General features: G+C 41.2%; 2 non-coding genes across 2 annotated transcripts; one reads left to right on the top strand and one right to left on the bottom strand.

The window, feature by feature from the left end:
* Nucleotides 1–505: 505 nt before the first annotated feature.
* Nucleotides 506–618, bottom strand: trnal-caa (transfer RNA leucine (anticodon CAA)). Its single transcript has 2 exons — nucleotides 581–618; nucleotides 506–551 (listed from the first exon to the last, which is right to left on the bottom strand). It is a non-coding gene; the product is annotated as a tRNA-Leu (tRNA).
* A 9680-nt stretch (nucleotides 619–10298) lies between these two features.
* Nucleotides 10299–10392, top strand: trnai-uau (transfer RNA isoleucine (anticodon UAU)). The gene is made up of 2 exons: nucleotides 10299–10336; nucleotides 10357–10392. It is a non-coding gene; the product is annotated as a tRNA-Ile (tRNA).
* Nucleotides 10393–21708: the final 11316 nt, after the last annotated feature.

Here is a 21708-nt window from a genome sequence, read left to right as displayed (position 1 = left end):
TATGGCAAGAACGTGTTTAGAGTTCAGGACTTCTCATTTCTAATGCAGAGCCATCGACTCGGAAAGCACCGCCCGTGATAAAAGAAATTGCAGAATTGGTCTGTTCATGCTGCCTACACGCTTTGAATTGCTGGCATTTTCTGCAAGCGTTCCTTTTTGAGGGTTCATGAAATTCCTCACATTTGAGCCAACACTAAAATATTTCATTCGGGGTCGCCTAATTCATAGTGCAAACCGAATCTACAGGGGAATGCTGTGGCACATGAAGCCGTTTGTTATTCTGTTGTGAGGTGTGAGAGGCGGAATGCAAATCGAGTTGGTGAATAGAAAATGAAACAGGAGTCACTTCTTGAGCTACGAATTCCAAAAAGTATGAAAACCTGTGCATTTTAACAGTGCAGAATACTCACAAATTGCACTGAGTTGCTTGCTTTCTTCTGCTGCTTTTATATTTCAGTCATTCACTGTAGCACTGGAACAATTCAAGAGAGGTAAAAGCAGAAGCTGTCAGGAGTGGGATTTGAACCCACGCCTCCATTTGGAGACCAGAACACCCAAGCCAACTGGAAAGACACACATCCTTGAGTCTGGCGCCTTAGATCACTCGGCCACCCTGACAAGCGAAAGCAAGTGGTGTGCTGAATGCACCAGTAGTTGATTAAACTGAGTTTCTTCCCTGAAATGATTTGCTTGCGAAGAGCCAAGTTGCCTTGAATGGATCTTGGAAATCAAATATACGGATGGATTGTTATTCGGTTGTGAGTTTTGAGGGGCGTATTATAAATTGAGTTGGTGAAAAGGCGCTTTTTGTTAGTCTGTCGGGAGGCTGCACAAGGTGTTTAGAGGGAGAACTTCTAAAAGGCAGGCTCTCTATGTTTAACATCAAGAAAGATTTTTTTTTCTCAATGGAAATGCTCCTTGGCGCTTTCAGCTTTACGTAGGGAACAACGTCTGCCGAGACCACTTTTGAGCCAGTGCAAATGGTAATGTGCCACCAAGTATATTTAATATTGGCTGTGGTAGCGAGCTGCTTTTGTTTGTGAAGCTTTTACTTCTTTAAGCTGAATCATCGGCAGGAGTAGCTTATTAAATCTTTGCTCATTGCGCTCCATCAGAAATACCTTATCCATGTTCAAAAGAGATCAGGGGATTTACTTCATGCTTTTACATGGCATACCTTACACGAAAGATTTAAATGGGGAATTGATTGTGCTTCTTGATGTTGTTCCTGTGGTTGCCTTGGTTACAATGGTGAACGTTCTTCCACGTTCTGCTAGAGTATCCACAGGGTGGGCTTTATCAATTGGCTCTGATAGGTCATCAGTGCTCCGTCTCCAGAAAAATAATCAGCACTGTCTTTTTTCTGTGCGCATGACCGTCTTTTAAAACATATAAAATCACGAGTTCATTGATTTCTCCAAATAACAACAATACATTTTAACCCTTCAATCCAATAGTTTTACTCCAAGTAAAAAGCAGCGCAATATATAGAGAGATGACATTCAAAGATTTCAACGTTCTTATTGGATTGCCTGTATGCAGATATCGCTCAGAATTGCTAATATGATTTTAATTCAGTTTTTCTCTACTACTTTCAGAGTCTTTTATTGACCTTGCTGAAGCAGAGAAGTGACATAATCACAAATGCAACCAGTTGTGCAGCTGTTTCTGGATAATAATCATTAATGCGAAAAAAAAAAGCTCCTTGCATTAAGATCAAGAGCAACCAACGCGCTCGCTTGTTGAGTTGGGTATTTTCCGAGCTACTCTTCCTTAGCTGTGTAGAGGTTTGATGGGATTACTGAGACAATTATTCATTGCAGCAGCAATCACGAGATGATTCGTTGTGGCTTTTAGAAAATCAATTGTCAGAACAACTAACAACGCACACACACGGGTTCAATACACGAGATACAGTTATTAATATAAATTGTGCACCAAACATATACCAGTCTGCCTGGATACAAGCAGGGTTATCAATACACAAGGTATATAATCTCGACGAGATGCAAACACAAAGAGATACACAACAGAGAATATATGTCAATATATATCGTTCGGTTACCAAATCGCTAATCAGTGTTATTACCCACTGTTACTCTAAACTCGGAAGTAAATGCAATACTCATGAATTAAATTGATAACAACTTATGTTGAGGTACAATTGAATTCTCGAGACGCAATGTAGAACATGGGGTTTACTTATCCGCTGTGTATGGATTTGGAATTTCCCGGCACGAACACCAAACCAGCTGACAGGCTCTGTTGCAGCCTCGGTTCCAGCGGTTGTCCAATGGGCATTGTCCCGGCGTCCTCTGGCTACTGACCAACCAGTCGAGGTCCAGCTCAGAGTTGGACGGGCGGAGGAATCTGATTGCGGCGCGCAGGGCAGTCGTTGCTCCGAGGGGATCTACCAGCAGTCCGGCTGGCTAGTAGAAAGTCTCTATGCACAGAGTGTGACTGCGAGTCCTCACAAGTCACTCTTTTGCCCGGGAAGAAGCTGGTTCGTTCCCGGACCAGCGCTGCTTCTGAATAAGCTATTCAGGTTGTCGACAAGGGTCCAACTGTAGGCTGCCGTTGATCAAGCGGAGCATTCACGTTGGTAGAATTCTGAGTACGTACGGGATCCTCGGTCTCGTGCTTAGAACAAAGTCCAAGTCCCACTGCAGACAACAGCAGTTGTCACGTGATTGTCTCTGAGGATGCGCGAAAATGGCCAAGGAGAGCCCCGATCTGAGCTTGCGCTCCGTTTTTGACCAAGACACAGATGTGTGCTGATTGGTTGAGATTTTGGCGGGCATTGGAGTCCCACGTGGTGTTACCACGCCCTGCCAATCCCTGCCAAGATATGAGTCACTTACTCCTTACGCTTAGGAATGCAGTCCAGATATCCAATCGGCACTCCCTAGAAAGATAGGCGCCAATGGATGACCATTGATCATGATAGCCAGGCTTAGCTAAGTGCATCTCCGTTTGGGAGCTGTCCCTTATGAAAAGAAAACATCTTAAATCAGCCTGCATGAACACTTTCTCTGTGGTTGCACCACAGAGAGGGAGAGTGAGATGGGGCCTCATTTAGGAAAGCACAGCAACGCTTAATTCTGGCTTATTAACAAGCATTGCCGCTACAGCTGTAAACTTATTTGGCGAGCATGGACCTCTGAGAAGGAGTCTGAATCCATCAAGAAGACAGGAATTCTAATATCGCACTGCCGTCTTGTGTACAAAATATTTGTTCAGCTCTAACGTCTGTGTGCGTTGACAAGGCATCTCAAAAGGACATATTAAATAAGAAAATGATCCTTTCTGTTACCATTCCTGCAGTTGGAGCATTGTTTCACCCTTTTACGTTCTACAATATTTACAGACAAGGTTTTATCACTGGAGTTGTACAGAACAAGTGTGCATCAGTCCATGAAAATCATCAGTACTGCTGTTTTTCTATGCATCTTTAAAGAGCACTTAAAAGATGCAAAAGATGGATTGTGTTCTGTGAGCACCTGCACATCTCTAAGTCACTTCCACACGTGTCTATGTTGGGGATGTAGCTCAGTGGTAGAGTGCTTGTCTTAAATGTATGAGGTCCTGGGTTCAATCCCTGGTTTCTCCAAGTGCTTTATGTTACTGTGCTCACATCGCAGTCTTCTGTTGAGTGAGAACTCTTTGCTCGTGTTCATAGAGAGCCAGGTTTACACAATTAAACTCGAAGTGCTACAGTGTTCTCTGAAGTTTTAAATGTACCTCCAAATTATTTAGTTCTGTTAACTACCAAAGAATGTGAACTAATTTAAAGCCACATTCAGGAAATCCAGAGAACATCTTCACACTTGTCGTGGCTGTTGCAGAAAAACCTCACCCGGGATGTTAAATCTCACCCGGGATTTCCTGAGAGATCATTCACTGAGTGAGTCCTCCCTCTGGACTCCGCACTGAGCTGAAAGCTGCGCGAATTCCTCCCTGCGTGTCCTGTACTGTGTAGCACAGTGACAAGAATGCCTTGAGTTTTTTTCTGTATGTGAAAGAAAATGCAAAAGAGCATGAAAAGTATTGATGGTATAAAATATCCATGGTACAACTCGAGAAAGAACTGACGGACAAAACAATGACATTTGATGATTACAAGAGAAACACAACCGTCCGAATATGGGTTTTGATCCTGAACACTTGTGTTAAAAGACAAAGCAAAGGATATAACCTGTAAATGTCTTCATGTCTTACAGTTTATGAAATAACACAATTTCTTCCTTTCTTAATAATTTCTTACTATTGATAGATGCTTTTTTGAATTTTAACAGAATCACAATTACAGACATTTGGGGTTAAACTGTTATTCACATATTCACATATAATTATGAGACTCAAAATATGCCTGTCTTTTCTTTTTTCGAGGACAAATGGATTATTGAGGTGTAAAGATGGGTTCAAAACCAAAATCATCTGCTATTGCTGCTGTTTCTTCAAATCCTTTAATTGATCATTGATATCGAGGAATAATATTATACAAATTGTGGTTTTCTGTGAATTGCCAATTTTATTGTAATTACATCTTCGTTTACAGATGTCTTGCATGTATCACAAGGTATTACAGATGCAGCAATTCAAAATGGGTGGGGTATTTCGCGGCATACCCCGGTGGGCGTGTCGCGGTGTCACGCAGTATCACGCGGTTAATCGCGTCATTTGACGTCATCCCAGAAACTATCCGGCGTCACCTTGTAAAACCGCCAGGGGGAGCTTAACCTCTCATGTACAGCATTTGAGCTTTTAATTTTGAACTGTGTATTACAGCATGTTAATCATCAGTCATTAAAATGTTGGTATATTTTATGAAAGCAAGATTGCTCAGTTGGACAAAAGTACACAACCTACCATTATCAGAAATATTTATGCATCAAAGCCTTTACCGAAGATATTACTAATAGTATTAATAATGGATGACTTTGGACAAGCTGTATACTCAAAGTATAATTTCTTTAGCACATTTGTACAATCACTTGGAATCTGTCCAAGCCATACTTTGTCAGGCATTTTGTTTTACTTCAACGGGCATAAAAACTTTCTTGCTTTTAACAGGGCGTTTCATAATTTCTAACTACGAAAATGATTTAAAATGCGACACTTATCATTCAACTAGAGCTCAAAATATCACAAGGATCCTCAAGAGCACAGCAAAGACTGTATTAAAAGATACTTGTATGTAGCAACACTTTCTTTTCCGTATACCAGATTTTATGGAACCACTTCAGAGGGGTGTCAGCCAGTCAGATTCCAGGAATCGGTACTTTAAAGGAAAAATACACGCCGGTATTCCATTTCTCCCTAACGATTTTAAGCATCGAAGTATATAACTAGCATGTGAAATAGCGTGTGAAAAAGTGGTAGTTTTAAGCTTTTCTGCTAATATAATATGGAATCGCGTATCTAAAGAATTTAATAACGATATGATTATATTCGTGTACTGCGACAGGGCTGTGTAGGGCTGTTTCGCCTCTCTCTTTATGCAACTTCTCTTGTAGCCTACTGGTCTACGTGCCCAACTATCAACTCACGGGTTGTGTGTTCAAATCCAGCTTGTGCAAACATTTCTTCAAAAAAAATAGAATAGAGATATTATGGACAATCAATTGACTTTTATATTTCAAAATATCACAACATGATCGATTCTAAGTCATTTTTGATAACAATGAATAGTCACCTTCTTCCCTTCTGACAATGGTCCCTGTTTCTGCTTCCTGCTTCTAGTGTGTGTGTGTGTGCAATAGAGTAACTTTTTATAGAGAAATGCAGGCTGGACAGTATGCGTTACAATATAAACATTTATATTGATTTAAATCGTGTTCTGATTTAAATCGCAAATGCGAGTTTAATTATATGTGTTTTTTAATCATAATCAGGCTAATGCAACATAAATTGATACAGTATCTTTGTCTTCTAAGTATCTTAATAAACTTTCAGCATACCTTTCTACCCGTTTAGATTTATATTTCTTGGGATTTTGGGATCAAACGTGGAAGGATTAGATTGTAGTTCTATACCAAATGTCCGTTAAATAATGAATGATGTTTTTCAGACCATAAACACTATTATATGAAAAAAAACATTTACTATATATCCATTTAACTTGTTTTTTTTAAAAAAAACATTACAATACGGTAGATGAAAATTGTTGTTCAGCGCTCTTGTATTAAATATACTCTACCAGCCTTTTAAGTCATGTGTCAGAAATAAAGTGTATAAAATTCGCTAAATCAAACAAAACACAAACGCTACGAAAAAGAAAAAAAATGTGTTTATCCTGCAATTTTATCTCGTTGAAACGTTTTTTTTTTTCTCTGTGGCACTAACGGGCTAACGGTTGGGATTCCTGGTTTCCTGATTACATAGAAATGTGTCTCTCTTCCCTTACGATGTCCAAATGATCAGTTCAGTGTAGAAAAGAGCACCGTAAAACCCCGTCAGGCGTGCAAAACGTAAAAATGAAAGAGATCGCTTTGTTTCTGCCCGCTTTCTCACTGAAGCCCTTTGGTGTGTTAATAGAAGGTTATAACCGCTACACCGTGCGATGTGGGGAGGGGTGATTTACAAGCAGAGTTGACCTTTGAGAAAGGACTCGTCTCGGGAATATATTTCCACATTTTGAAGAGATTTTCTCCATTTCTGTAGCCTGATTTCCACTATTGCTAGAGAGCTGTAGAATCTGGAATCACCTATCTGGGAACAGTGTGTAGATGACAGGTTTGTGACTTTCTCATGAGCACGGTATATGAATCCATCAGATTAAAGACACTGTGAGCATTTGAATAAAATTAACGATAGTCTGTCCCAGCTCGCCGCGATGGTGTAGTGGTCAGTGCTGTGACCGCAATACCCGCGCTTTGAATCCGGGTGACAGCAGCCCAAGACAAGAGAGTTTCCTTCGTCTATGTTATTTCAGTGAAGGGGGGCATGCGTGTACAGCGAGCGATCATCGAGTTGATGTGTTGCCCCATATAAGCAATGTGAACCAACACTGCTTTACAAAGGAGCACGGTCTGATCTTATAGTTGATAATCTGGAGACCAGACCGACCTCTTCTCTGACGAGAAGAAAAGGTCAGGAGCCGCAGTATTTAATGTAAATAAGAGATTTCATTTTTTTCTGTGGCGCAGCTAGTTCCAAACACTTAATCTCGGGGTTGTGAATTCGAGCTCCACGCTGGTAAGAAATCATATAGGTTATGATAAATTTACTTTTTTAAATAAAAAGTAATATTATAAAACTTTCTCGATACCAGTTTGCAGGTGACATGTTCTTTATAAAAATAATCTTTAGTATGGGATCAATAACCGCGCCGGAACAAATATCGGAAAGAATCGCCTGTCACTAAGGTATTTAAGTAAAGTAGAGATATAATCAGAAAACCTACATATAGGAAATGTTAGTTACTTTGTATGTGCTTTAGCGTTTTCTTTTATATACCGAAAAAAAGGTTCAAGGCGTTCTAGTCGCTGTACTCCTCGTAGATAATGTCAACGAAATCACAATACAGTACAGGACACGCAGTGAGGAGCTCACGCAACGAATAGTCTTGAACATGCCAAGCGTAAAGACACACTGCACATCTGCGAAACATCACATCCTAGTTTAGTTACAGTGAGATTATAGACTGGAAGCTAGGAAGTCTCAGATCACTTTTTTATTAAATGTTTAAGCAAACCCAAATACCTTTGCAAGAGACATTTCAGAATCCCAGTCAAATCCAGTATGATTGCTGGATCCCTCGAATTCGACAATATCACAGAACTGCAGTCCACGTTGTGCAAGACATACCGCACACAGCATTTCTAAGACAGGAAATACATTTTCGTTACGAAAAGAGATATACTGTAGGTAGAGTGAAATGGTCTGGTACGAGTCCTAAGTTTGAATAGTTCAAAATAGACGAAAAAGGGTAATTACAGACTCTTTCGAAATGTAAGAACATTAAAGCTGTGCGGACCTTATCTTGATTTACCTAGTTTAATCGTTTTCAGAAAGTGTAATTGTATTATTTTATGTACCCTTGACGATTCTACTGATGTTATAAGTGCTCTTGTTTATATTGAATCTATTTTGTTGTTCAAATAAAAAGTAAAAAAAAAAACATTCCGGATGCGTCTGCTGTAGAAATAAAATGACATCAAAGGCGTTGTACGTAGAGTTCTGAAGCCTGTTCCACAGAAGAACTAGCTGAGATGAAAAGCTCGATATTCTACTGACAGGGCTATTCCCATCAACTCAGTTTCTTTCTGAAACAACGTTTTCCAAGAAAAACTTACACTTTGCAAAATTTGAAATAAAATACTTGCTTAAAAGTGCAGATTATTTTTTTCCCAAAAACTGTAAAAGGAGAAAACCGACCCGTTGGAGTCTCTGTCGTACCATTGCTCAGTGCGGTCAGGTCGGGACTAAAACGATAGTAAGGTGCTGGTTCAAGCACATCTAGGCACGACTTTCTCACTGTTCCATCGTGAACATCATCTAGAGAAAAAGTGGCATGTAATGTTTAATACATTATTGGCCTTATTAATAATTTGAGGGAATATAAATGCTTTGGATGTATCGAATTACAGCACGTAACAACTGAGTACCTGAGTCGATATCACCGGGCAATTTCCAATAACGACCAACATCAGACACTTCAAGAAAAATAAGATTCCATATCTTGGAATGTAGGGCGGGAGAATTCATTTATACTCCTGTTGCATCTTGAGCTAAACTTTTTAAAAAAAAAATACGACGCAGATTTGCTCAAGATAATTGTAATCGCCTTAAAGAGAGTTTTCATGAAAACGTACATCGGCTAGCTCTCCACTGTTAATTGACAGAACTTTTGAAGAAACTGTTCTTATATAAGCAACATTCAAATTACACATCTTAATGACCATGAAGGGAAATCTATGGAAGCCCGTTTCCGCCAGGGAGTAAAAAAAAACGCGCTATGGTATCTCATTGTATGTCCTTTTTACTTAAAAAAGGTCTTCTTTAGCTCAGCTGGCAAGACCTGGGTTCGAGCTAATGCAGTGAGGCACGAACTAGGGTGGGAGCTGCGAGGGCACAAGCCCTAGAACCCGAATCCATTACAATAACAAAAGGACAGACATTGAAATATGGGCTATTTCGAAGTCGCAAATGTGAGATATAAAGTCGGAATTCTGAGTTACTAAATCGCAATTCTGAGTTGCTAAGTCGGAATTCTGAGATACCATAGAGGTTTTTTTTGCTTACTGGCGGAAACGGGCTTCCATAGAAATCCGGGTTGTGAATAACAACTGTCACTACACACGATTGAGATCTTGAGGCTGGCACCTAAGACCACTCAGCCATCCTGACAAGCAGTGGAGGATGCCCGTTGCTTTGTTAAAGGATTATTAACTACTTTTCTTTTCTTATTACAGAGATTTCTACATTGCAAGACAATTGACGATTTAGATAAAGGTATATCGTGGTACGCAAACCAGGCACGGAGAGGGCTTGAACCCGCGCTCTTCGGTTTATGAGACCGATGCCTTACCACTTGACCACCGCGCACACAGTTTAGTTTTTTTCCCATCAAGGCTAATACATTTTGAAGAAAAAAATCTTTGCACAAATTGCAATGCCAGGAGAAGTAAAACAAATATGATTATGATGTACAGTAATTGTTCACTTAGTGAAATACTCACTTTTTTGGACCACTGAATATAGTTCTTCTGTGGAGCTGGCTTCAGACTCTGCTTATAGCGCCCGTCAAATAAAATAGATATTTAATTTTTACAGGAAGACGCATTCCGAAATGTATCTCTGCAGTTTTAGAAAACGCACAAACCGTATTCTAATTGCAGACTGCAGATCTGTGCAGCAATCGTACTACATTTCACTGTGATTCTGAAATACGTCTAGCAAACATATTCAGGTTTCCTTGAACTTTTAATAAAAAACGACTTCGCTTTCAATCTCTGATGTCACTGTAAACATCGGACGTGATGTTCCGCAGATGTGCAGTGTGTGCCTTCTTGTCTTATTCAAGTTTACTGGATTTTTGAAACGAAAATACAAACTGGACAGTTTCAGACACATGAAGACTCATAAATAGTGTAAATCCGCCAAGCTGATTTACGTGTCTGACCATCTCTCTCCTCCCTCTTTTGCAGTGAGCACTATTTTTTCATTTTCTTCCCTTGTAGTTTCCTCGCTCTTTTACTGTCCCTTTCTCCCACGGAGAGACGGAAAACGTGCCGAAATCGTTTTCACCCTGTGTTTGTTCAACGTCAGTGTGTGAAGGGAAAGCACTTTCCGCGGCTCCAGTGGCGCAATCGGTCAGCGCGCGGTACTTATACAGCAGTGCACAGCGGAGTCATGCCGAGGTTGTGAGTTCGAGCCTCACCTGGAGCAGCGTGTCCTGTCTTTAGCTACTGAAAGCAACTGTCCACTTTAGATACTGCTACTTATAGGTCGTCCTTAACACTTTATCTAACGGGATTGTAGCCTGTTAGGTATTTGCTGGAAATCCGGTCTAAATTAACATCAACGGAACAGGTAAAGGTTTATTCCACGTCACACCCGAAGAAGGTTCCATGTTGTGTTTCCTTCTCCTTTCAGCATGGAATAAACCTATACTTTTTCCTTTGCACCTGACGCAGGTCACTACTTAAATTCCCATCAGCTGTGGACCCCCAGCTGATCTCTACACAGATAGATGAGAGATATCTTAGATGAGAGGTCTACTGGGACTAAGGGAGCATGATGGGGTACCAAAGACTTGAAAAAGCTCTCGCATTAGATTCTGTTTTTGTTGTTTCCCAGATTTGTTTTTAATGTTCTTTTTGTTTTGAAGTTGTTCCTTTAAGTATTTTTTTTATTTTATTTTCTGTAGTCGTTAGACTACTACAGTGATTTACCTAGGTTCCCGGAAGGCTTCTCGCATCGTGGTTGTTGTGTTTTTGGGTTACAAGTATTTTTTTTCTATTGATAGGACCCCACGCATTACTGTGGGACTAGTTAACTTAAGTTCTTACATTGAACCTGAAATTACCACATAAACTACTACTCTGTTTTTCTTTTTTTAAATAAAGGCACAAATGATGTTTTTTTTTCTTGCAGCTGATTGGCAATGACCCTACAACGGGTCATTGCAACGAACGTGGCTGCTGAAATTTGTCAGCAGCTCCATACTAAACCTGTTCTCAATTGCAACAAACCTAAAATAACATATGCTGCCCATTAGATGCTACCGATGTAGGAGACTAACTTAAACCACCTCTTCACAGGGTTTATGTAGCTCAGTACAGGAACAGTCGATCGCATTTGAACTGTTCTGAATGTAGTGGAAATAATATAGTCACAAAGTAACGAACAAACGCACCACTCGCTTGAAATATTTACTGTAGCTAAAATTGTTTTCTAGACACCACAACTATTCACAATGAATTTGATGAATACATGTCTTTATTAATAAAAGTTTAATTTATTAATAATTAAGATTAATGTATATCTTTATTAGTAGCTGTATTACCGGTAATGCATGTACTGTCCTTAATATGGGATAGTGAACTTTCAGGTATCCTGGGGAGGTAAGAAAACTGAAATGAAGGAAATACATATTTAAAGGGGGTGTACTGTAAGTCTTAAATGTGTTCTGTTACATCTGGGTGTTAACTGAATAGATTGTATTACTTATTGTGATTTGACACATGTCTTTCTCAGGAGACAGCAGAAAAATTGGGGAATTTGCAGGTACAGAAAATAACTTGAACTGAACTGGCAAATGTAAGGTTATGTTAAAGAAAAAAAACGTTGTCACCTTTTTCAACATGATTATTTAAGACAGTTTATCGGAACCGTATCTCTCCTCCATTCTGTGGCTGTGGTCCAACAGTAACGGTGGTGAAACAAGCAGAATGTGTGGAAAGAATTGGAGACGTAACGGGAGACTCATCCAGTCGATAGAAGGGTTGTGTACGCTGAGAAGTGTAGTTTAAAAACTTAACGAGCCAGGGAGGAGTCAAACCTACAATCTTCTGATCTGAAGTCAAACGCATTATCCATTGCACCACTGGCTCTGATACCCTGAAGCCACCACTGTGAGCTTTGTGCTGCTATTAGTAATACTGTAGCACTCCGGTGTTCACAAGAGCCCCCCACCACCAGGGACTCAAACCCAGGCCTCCTGCATCACTCAACAGGGACCTAGCCTGTTGAGCTAAAGAGCAATTTCCCTTTAGTCCTCCGGCTGTGTCCCTGCTATTACAGGGAAGGGCAGTGACATCACCGCTCTGGTAAGCCGGCTCTTACACACTCAATGGTGGCCATATGCATTACACTCTCCCCCGCTTAACTCACCAACCTCAGCAAAGGGCTATCCCATCCCACTGCTGACACCAATGTAACGCTCCAGGGTTCACATGGGCATCCTCGCCACTGCCACATCATGTCAGTCCCCCACCATCGGGGACTCAAACCCAGGCCTCTGGCATCACTCAACAGGGACCAAGCCTGTTGAACTAAAGGGAGACCGTCCTTAAGCTCAAGCGGTTGGGTCCCTGTTGAGCTATGGTGGCGGTTGCAGGTTTGAGTCCCCGACGGTGGGGGGCTGACTTAAGTGGCAATGGCAAGGGTGCCTGCCTGAACCCCCAACCATTACAATACTATTTTTCTCAATTTGATTCACGTGTTTTCTACTTGTATTTAGCTACTAGGTCTTTCATTTGGTCTGTTTTAAAAATAGCATCTCAAACGATTTTATGTGTCATGCTGAAATTCACACACGGGGGATGTCACATGAAAGACAATCACAGATAAGATGTTGCGTTTAAAAAGAAATCCAGAGTGGCAGTAGAAAACAAAGCCTTATAAATGAGATGCAAGTGCTTGTAAAGTAGTATGCTCTCTGAAGGCACCAGTTCTGTAGGGTTTGGGCATTTACTGGGACAATTATTAATTGCACCAGTAAATCACAAAATTGATTCTTTTGGTGGCTTTAGAATCCAACCATGCGATATAACTCAAACAACGCACACACACAGGTACTAATACACGAGGATACATTTATTAATACATAGAATATGCATATAAACCTAACAGATCTTATCGAGAGGGTTATCAGAATACAAAAGGTATATAGTCAGTCAGTTATGAAGAGTTACACATCAAGAGGACATACGTTCGGTATATCATTCATTTAGATCGTTTTGTAAATGAACTTGGTTATAACTTCTACATTAGATGCTCAAAACAAGTACATAACTCTTAGGAATTAAATTGATATCAACTGGTTGGGATAACAATTGAATTCTCGAGCTGTAATGCATTGAAGTTGAATACTCATCTAATCTCTGGGGATTCAGATCTCCTGCGGGCACAAAGAAACAGTTGCAGGCTGTTGCTGTCCAATCCGCGCTCTCTGGCTCCGTGACAGGCTGTGCTGTGCGGCTTGCGACGGTGCGCTGCTGATGCTCACTGACCGGCTGGTTAGTGTTGGATTTAACTAGCAAAGTTTGTGCACAGGAGAAAAGATGACTGTGGGTCCCAGCAAGTCAGGAAGAGGACCGGTTCGTTCCTGATGAAGCGCTAGTTCTGAATAGTGATTCAGCTGTCCACAGTTCCGACCTGTTCACGAGGCTTGCTGCTGGTGCTAACCTCGGGTGGATCCTCTGGTTACTCTCTGGCAACCTCCGCTCTAGACTCTTAGAACAAAGGAAAGTTCTGGCACTCGGACACATTGGCCGTACCGTGGTTGTCCAGGCTGAATCTCAGGATGGTCAGGAGGCGCGCTGCGAGAATGTCCTGCCCTTGGGAGCCTTCTGCTCCTGGGCTGTCCTGCCCTGGAATTCTCCTTTGAATTCCCTTTAGAAAAGTCTACAGAATTCTCCTGAATCTTACTGAATCTCCTCGGCTCTCTGTGTTGCCTGTTTTTACCTGGAGGAACTTCAGCTCGTTGATTGGCTGAAAGTTCCATGGGCATCAGAGTCCCACGTGGGTTACTCGGCCCTACCAGTCCCTGATTGGTTGATCAAGGTGAGATATGAGTCACTTACTCCTGACACTTAGGAATGCAGTCCAGATGTCCATCTGGCACTCCCTAGACAGATAGGCGCCAATGGATGACCATTGATCATGATAGCCAGGCTTAGCTAAGTGCATCCCCCTTTGGGAGCTGTCCTAGGAAACCTTATCAAAGGAAACCTTAAATCAGCCTGCATGAATAGTTTCTCTGTGGCTGCACCACAGAGATGAACAGAGATATGAGGCCTAATTTGGGAAAGCTCAGAAACACTTAATTCTGCCTTATTAATAAGCCTCGCCGCTACATGCTCTACCACTGAACTAAACTGACAGGCACTTTTGCCTGCGGCTTTTTAATTGAGTTAGGGAGAGTGAAGCGTCTACACAGTGTACAATTTAAAGGTCGAAGCAAGACAATCTGATGCGAGGAGAATTCACAAAACGAGCTTCTGCTTTATCGTTTACTGAGCTTTCAATGAACGTCTAAGTGAAAGACAAATTCACTATTTTCACTTTTTCTTTAAAGAACACTTTTATCACGTTCTGCAATCCCGATGGTGTTTTACGGTGCTCTTTTCTACACTCCTGATTTGAGGATCCCCAGCTAAAATATTTTTTAAATACAACAAAATTCCGATATATTGAATAGCATTTATGTTTACATTTATATTCACTCGTGCCAAAAGCTTGTGTTCTCTGCATATATCAGGATGTGGAAAGAGGCCCAATCACATCTGGAGTAGATAGTATTTAGGTCAAAGCTAATTCGAAGTGCGTCTCTGGGTGTGTTTGAATTACCGACGTGTTTGACTGAAGGACAAGCTCACGGTGCCATAAAAATTGACACACGTCATCTTTTCTTCTACATTCACAGGTTTTACGCTAAAGACAAAAAAAAAATTGTTGTCGTTTTCTTGCTAGCTGGCACTAATTATTCTGCACCAACAGGGAAGATTAGTATTTTATCTATCGCAATATGTGTGGAATTTGTTTTTAAAAAAGTTGTTCCAGAAATGAACACTTCCATTAAAGTTAAGGCAGACACCTGTTGCTGTCCACGACCAACTCTGCATGGCAAGAGAGGAAGAAAAGCACTGTGGTGATTTGAACCCAGAAGCTTATTTACTAGACATGCACGTTAACCAGCTAAGCCACAGCACCAATGGAGCACTCTCCTTTTACAGCCTCTTAGACACACCGCTCTGAGATAACTGTGTTCTGTGTGCGCTGAGCCTGCTCGCTGAGCAAGTGTTGAGAAATGGCTTTTATCTGGTAATTTCAAGTCCAAGGAGCTCAATATCCTTTTTATGTTTGACATCTTCAAGGAAAATAGTGAAATCGCAGGTGGAAGAGGAAAATGATCCTTGAGTAGAGGAAATACGACCATCTTGAGCACTAACTCATGTCAGGAGGCTAACTTCTGGGATGCGGTGGTGGAGTGGTAAGGCGATGGACTACTAATCCATTGTGCTCTGCCCATGTGGGTGTGAATCCCATCCTTGTGAAGTTCAGCAGTTGACAAATGTGCCTTTTTAAACTGGGTGTGCTTTCGTTTCGTCTTTCGCTCCTGTACTACAGCAGTAATATTTCTAGATGTGCATGAACATGGTATAGTAGGCTGACGGCAGGAACATTTGGCCCACAAGCAGTGACAGTATCAGAGGTGTCTGCAGTGTGTTGGTTTGTGAGCACTAATAAAATAACTTGCCGTGGAAGCACGTGTGCCTGCATTAATACAGCTCCATTGAGCAGAAAATGCAACACAAACACTGACTTGTCAACAGGAAGTTTCCGTTGCTGAAAACACAGCCATTGTGCTCCAGGTGAAGCTTGTGTCGCAGGATGTGAGCCTTTGAAGCAGTCACAGGCTGGGATTGATTGGGTTTTGCTGATTTGTGTTACAGGGTGTGGGTCATTGAGGCAGTAACAGGCTGTGATTGATTAGGTTATGTTGATTTCCAGGATGGTGTCAATGTTGCCTCTCACTCAAGGGGGTGACTGCAGTTGTCCCAATTAATACAGGAACAGTCAGTAACAACAGTCACACCCAAGTCGTTCAGGGAGCAATTAGGTATCGAGACTTGGAGGTGTGAGGAGTCGCTGAGCCAGTTTTAGCCAGACCAAGGGGTGAACTGATAAGGTTCCATGACACCTAGCTCAGCACTCCCACACCCCTCAAACAACACAAGCTTCCTCCTGGAAAAATACTGGGCAAACCCGATTCTGACAGGGACAGTGGAAACCCCCCTGAAAGGGATTGGCTAAGAAGAGGGATAAAAATACCTGAGACAGAACAGAGGGGGCTCTTGATTCCCACTGGACCCTGGAAACGACACAGGTAGCAGAAGGGAAGCTGCAGAGTGTGAGACCAGGGAGGAACTGTGCAGAGACTTTTAATACCTGGAGGCTAGGAACTACTGGTTCAGTAACTGACGACAACGGGAGACATTGGCATTGGAACAGAAGTACTGTACAGAGACTTTTAACACCTGAAGGTGAGGAACAAGGAAACTGGCACAGTTAGCCGATTCAAACTGAGAGGAATGTAATATAGTCGCAGAGGATTTCTATTGTTACCTGAACAGAGACTGGGGAAATAGGACTGGGCGATACCCCTCTCCTCAAAGTGGGCCATCAGAGACTACAGGTACTAAGTAGAGACGATCGAGTAACCTCTCTTATGTATTTTACAGGAAAGACTGCTGCCCCTCTGTATTCATTTTGACCCTGGGAAGGACCTTTTGCTGCTGTGAATTCTGTTTTCGTTGTGTTTTTGGGTGACAGTGAATGTGAATGTAGTTGGAAAATAAAAAGGGCACTTATACAATACAAATGCTTGTCGCTGGTCTGTGTGTGCATTGGTGATTCTGGGAGACAAACAGAACCTGTGGTAATGTAGAAGGGCCCTAGCACCCCGTTTGTACTGCTAGGTGGTGTAGATGTACACGAAGCAGGAACATCCCTCGCCCTTGGGTTCACTTTACTGTGACACCTTCTTCATCTATGTTTTTTGAGTGCACTGCAAACGATCTTAGTATCGAAGTGCCGTCCCACATAACCGATCCAAACAAGCTGCTTTACAGAGGAGCACTGCCGGAGCTTATCGTTGGCAAACTGAAGACCAGACCGACCTCTTCTGTGACTCTTGAACACTAAATCTCAAGGTTGTGAATTCAAGCTCCACGCTGGCGGGAAATTCCATAGGTAATGATCACATTTTCTTGCATGCTACTCAAAAGAAATATAAAGAAACTTTTCCCGATACCAGTTTTTTACAAAAGTAAAGGCACACGGCACATGTGTGCCACATCACGTCCGAGTTTAGTGACAACTACCTCGGAGATTGTAAGCTGGGTAGTTTCAGATTAGATCACTTTTTTTTATCAAAGGTTCAAGCAAACCCGAATACTTTTGCAAGAGACATTTCAGAATCCCAGTCAAATCCATTACGATTGCTGGATCCTTCGAATTCGACTGAACTATAGCACAGATCTGCAGTCCACCATTAGAATACTGTGGGTGTGTTGTATAAGCCATACCGCCCAAAATAGTTCTAAAACGGGAGATGCATCCTCGTTTAGGAATGTGGTATAAAGTGAAATGGTCTGGGAAGAGTCCTACGTTTGAACAGTTCAAAATAGACGTAAAGGGGTATTTACGGACTCTTTCGAAATGTAAGAACAAGCTGTGCGGACCTTATCTTTATTAACATCGTGTAAACGTTTTTCATAGAGTGTAATTGTATTATAGCATGTGCCCCTGACGATTTTCTTGATACGTTATATGTGCTCTTGTTTGTATTGTATGTAGTTTTGTTGTTCAAATAAAACGTAAAAGACACAACTTTCCGGATGCGGCTGCTGTAAAAATAAAATGACATCAAGGGCACGCAGAGGTCTGAAGCCTGTTTCATATAAGAACTATATCCAGAGGTGTTAAAGAATTCGAGATCTCACTACGAGAATGGCAGTATCTCAAAAAAAGCAGGTGCAGTTCGTTACACAGTCGTAATGCCACTAAGTTGGACCAGAAGAGCGAAAGCCACCTGGCTTTCTCTGAGCAAGTAATGTGACAAAGAGACACAGTACAGTGGTAACCAACCCTCTTCCAACTGACTTCAAAAGGGAGGGAGCTGCTTTTTGGCAGTCTCTCGAGAAACTAAGCAAAGTGTTTAAAGATACTTTGTCAGCTTGACATCAAGGCAGAAAACAAAAACTTTCTTCCGTTCACTCAAACCAAATGCGGTTTGCCACCTTTTGCGTTATGCAGGGAATGACGTCTGCCGAGATCACTTTTGAGTCAATGCAAATCGTAGTGTGCCCTCCATTTTAATGTTGGTTGTGGTGGCTTGCTGCTTCTGTCTGTGAAACTTTATGCAATCAAGGCATTTAATGTTTTTTTTTAATAATATTTTTTTTCTTAAATATTGATGGTTTAAAAACGTATTTAATGTGAAACGGTCATTGTGATTGTAAAACGGTCAAAATGTTAGTGAAGAAATCAGTAATGTGAGGAAAGGTGAATTGTGGGAGCCTCTTGACTCCCCATGTCGTGCTGTGTTTCTCTCTCATTCTACTTGGAGTGGTGCCATCACTTCTGGATAAAGTCTGTCTTGGGTCATTCCGGACAAGTCAGGTATGACTGTGCTTCACCACAAGAAGAGACACCTCACTTGCGAGGATCCCAACAGTATATTTCCCCTTTCAGAGCCCATGGGAGTGAATTTCATACACAATTAAAAAAGCCTAATTTTATTTAGAGGCTTCAGACACTTATTTAATTAAAAAAGTGACCTGAAACGCCTTAGCTTTCAGGTTTGCTAAAACCTGTAATAATAAAGTGGTCTCAAGCTTTCATTGTCTGATGTAGCTGTCTCTAAAGTTGGACATGATGTTTTGGAGATGCTGAGAAGAACTCAACTACATGGTGAGAAGTCTGGGTTCAGCACCAGCAGATGGTGAAGAACTCTTAGCTGACCCCAACCTAATTTGAACTCACAACTTTCTGAGCTAGAATCAGCTACACTACCACTGTGCCAGACCCTATAGTCTTCTTTAGCTCCCCAAAGGAGAAAAATCAGTGTCCCAAAAAAAGTGCTTCCCAAAATGTCTTTAACAGAAAGGAAAATTTAGACAGGCTTCCATTTCTGCATTAAGAACTGTTTGTGCTGTCCTGTAATTGAGGAAATATACCACCTAAATCAGCAAAGAGTTCTATGTTTGAATAGTTCTAAATAGACGTAAATGGATATTTACAGAGTCTTTCGAAATGTAGGAACATGAAAGCTGTGTGGACCTTGTTTTTATTTACTTTGTTTAATCTTTTTTTCCATAAAGTCTAATTGAATTATTTATGTGCCCCTCACGAGTCTATTAATACGTTATATGTGCTCTTGTTTATATTGAATCTATTTTGTTGTTCAAATAAAAAGTAAAACAAACAAAAATTCCGGATGGGTGCTGCTATAGAAATAAAACGACATCAAGGGTGCTGTACGCAGAGGTCTGTAGCCTGCTCCACAGAAGAACTTTATCCAGAGGTGTTTTAAGAATTCGAGATCTCACCATGAGAGGGGAAGCATCTCAGAAAAAGCAGGTGCAATCGGTTCCATAGTCATAACGCCACTGTCGGACAAGAGCAAAAGCCACCCGGCCTCCTCCGGGCAAGTAATGAGACAAAGAGACAAAACACGGTGGTTAGTGTGGCTGAGTGGTCTAAGGTGTTGGATTAAGGCTCCAGTCTCGTTGGAGGTGTGTGTTTGAATCCCACTGCTGCTAAGAGTTTTTGTGTTACAACCACCAAGTGGAGCAATGTGTTAAAAGCTACTTTATCAGCTTAACATCAAAGCAGGGAGAAAAAAGTGTTTCTTCTTCTCAACACAAATTCTTGTTTCCACTTTCAGCAGGGAAGTTTGTCTACCAAGATCACTTTTGAGTCAGTGCAAATCACAGTGCGCCCTCAATTTTAATGTCGGTTGTGCTCCTTTTATCTGTGAAACGTTAATGTTCTGCATTTTCAAGTCGAGTCATCCTCAGGGGTAGAGCTGATTAAGTCTTTCCGCATAGCGCTCCATCAGAAATAACTTGTCTAAGTTCAAAAGAGATTGTGGGTTTCACTTCAAGCAATCACAAAGCATACCTGGTTGGTTACAAAGCTGAACGTTTTTCCATGTTCTGCTAGAGTATCCACTGGCTTGCCTTTATCAGCTGTCTTGGAAAGATAAGCTGTGCTTCGTCTCAGGAAAAATCATCATTAATTTTATTCTGTGCGTATGGCCGTTCTTTAAAGTATATAAAAATCACGAGTTCATAGATTTATCCAAATATCAACTGCACCTTGTAAACCTGTCATAAGAATTCCTTCAATCCAATAGTTTCACTCCAGGGAAAAGGCAGGGAAACATAGGGAATTCTTATTTAAAGACAACATCCGTATTGGATTGCATGTAAGCAGGCACCACTCAGAATTCCTAATATGATTTTGAATTCAGTTTTGCAGTGCTTTAGTGCTTTACTACTTTCAGAGAGTCCTTTATTGACCTTGCTGAAGCAGAGAAGCGACATCATCACAATTGTGACAAGTTTTTCTGCTGTTTCTGGTTAATAATGATTATTATTTTGTATTTTGATTAGTATTTTTCGTAGCGTTCTTCCTCAGCTTTTAAGTTATTTGGTGAGCAAGAACCACTGAGAACGAGTCTGAATCAATCAAGAACACATATGGTACTGCTGTCCTGTGTACAACTGCTTCGTCCTAATTGAGCTTTTTAGTGTTGAAGAAGACGTTTCCAATTTCGATTGCTGGTTTCAGAGGATGTGCTACAAGATCACAGATTCAATTGAAAAGATTTGGAGATGCATTGGCTGGGATTCAAACCTGGCTCAATTTCATGAAGGCACCTATACTCAGCAACGAGAGGAAAGGAGAAGGGGCCAGAGGTAGTGTGGCTGAATGGTCTAATATGCTGGATTTTAGGCTCCACTCTCTCAGGGGCGTGGGTTTAAATCCCACTACTGCCCAATGTTTTAAGACCTTACTTCCTGAGATTTGTAATATGGTCAGTAAAAGCACTTTATGTAAGTATCTCTTATGTCAGCGCTACAAGTCACTTACTGCTCCACAGATCCGGGGTTCAATCCCTGGCATCTTCAGTTGTTTTATATTACTGTACTCACATCGCAATCTTCTGTTGAGTGAGAACTCTTTGCTCGTGTTCATAGATAGCCAGGTTTACCTTTTGAATCTCACCCAGGATTTCCTGAGAGATCATTCAGCGAGCGAGTCCTCCATCTGGACATGGCATTGAGCTGAAAGCTGCACGAATTCCTCACTGCGTGTCCTGTACTGTTACAGGTGGTCCAGCGTAAATGTACAGCACAGTGACATGAACACCTTGAACTTTTTCTGTATGTGAAGGAAAATGCAAAAGAGCATGTAAAGTATCGATCACATAAAATATCCATGGTACAACCCGAGAAAAAACTGAAGCACAAAACAACGACTTTTGATGATTACAAGAGATTCAAGAAACACAACCGTCTGCAGATGGGTTCGGATCCTGAACGCTTAAGTCAAAAGAACAAAAGTGAAGTAAACTCTCTTCATTGTCTTATAGTTTATGAAATAAAACAATTTCTTACTTTCTTAATAATTTCTTACTATTGATAGACGATTTATAGAATTTTAACAGAATCACAATTGCAAACA

The sequence above is a fragment of the Lepisosteus platostomus genome, chromosome 5, assembly GCF_059453375.1.
Source record: "Lepisosteus platostomus isolate fLepPlt1 chromosome 5, fLepPlt1.hap1, whole genome shotgun sequence".
NCBI classification, from domain to species: Eukaryota; Metazoa; Chordata; class Actinopteri; order Semionotiformes; family Lepisosteidae; genus Lepisosteus; species Lepisosteus platostomus.
This window is presented reverse-complemented; position numbering and strand designations above follow the sequence as displayed.